Consider the following 939-nt stretch of genomic DNA (forward strand, 5'->3'; position numbering starts at 1 on the left):
TACCTCTCATATATATATATATATATATATATATCCTTTAAGTTCGTTTACGGGAAACGTTTTGAATATGCATATTCTATTATGCCGGCTACAGCCTGAAGGTACCAAATGGCAATACCAGTTTTTATGGGTCGCACCGAACTGTGCCAATAATAATAATAATAATAATCCATAGATATAATCTATAAATATTTCAATGCATCGATACGCGCGTTTCCACAAATCACGTTTCTTAAGACCATAGTCCATATTCCTGAGATGATTACAGTACAGCCCGTAGTATCCATGGACATGCTCATAAATACGTCAGGCTTCCACACAGTTTCTGTCTACCAAAAAAAGAAAATTCATGTTATTACACCGATAATCCGGATAATCCAATATTTGCAAGCGTATCGGTGATAGAGCATGAATAAGCAGAACATGACAAGAGAACAAATTGTGGAATTATATTAGTAAATCATACCATAATTTAATCTTTTGTCATGTAATAATTATCTATACACACACACACACTCCCACACACACACCTACATACATGCATACATACATACATACATACATACACATATGCAGGATACGACGAAGGAAAATGCTCAGGGACATCTGCTGCATTAAAAAACATGTAGTGAAGTGGACACTACATAAGTTATGTAATGATCTTATATGTATGCGTGTATAGTTACGTATGCACACGCACACAGACACACATACAGACACATTTACACACACATTCACAAACACACACACAAACACACACACACACACACACACACACACACACACACACACACACACACACACACCACACTCGCACTACAAGTTACACAAACCAAATACCTTCAGACAAAACATTTGTGGTATTATATTGAAATCAATGTTTGCGTTGAGTAAACCAGACTTTCACTGCGGTGCTGGTTGTGGTGAAAGAAGAAGAAG

This window comes from Octopus bimaculoides, chromosome 9, assembly GCF_001194135.2.
Source record: "Octopus bimaculoides isolate UCB-OBI-ISO-001 chromosome 9, ASM119413v2, whole genome shotgun sequence".
In the NCBI taxonomy this organism is placed as follows: domain Eukaryota; kingdom Metazoa; phylum Mollusca; class Cephalopoda; order Octopoda; family Octopodidae; genus Octopus; species Octopus bimaculoides.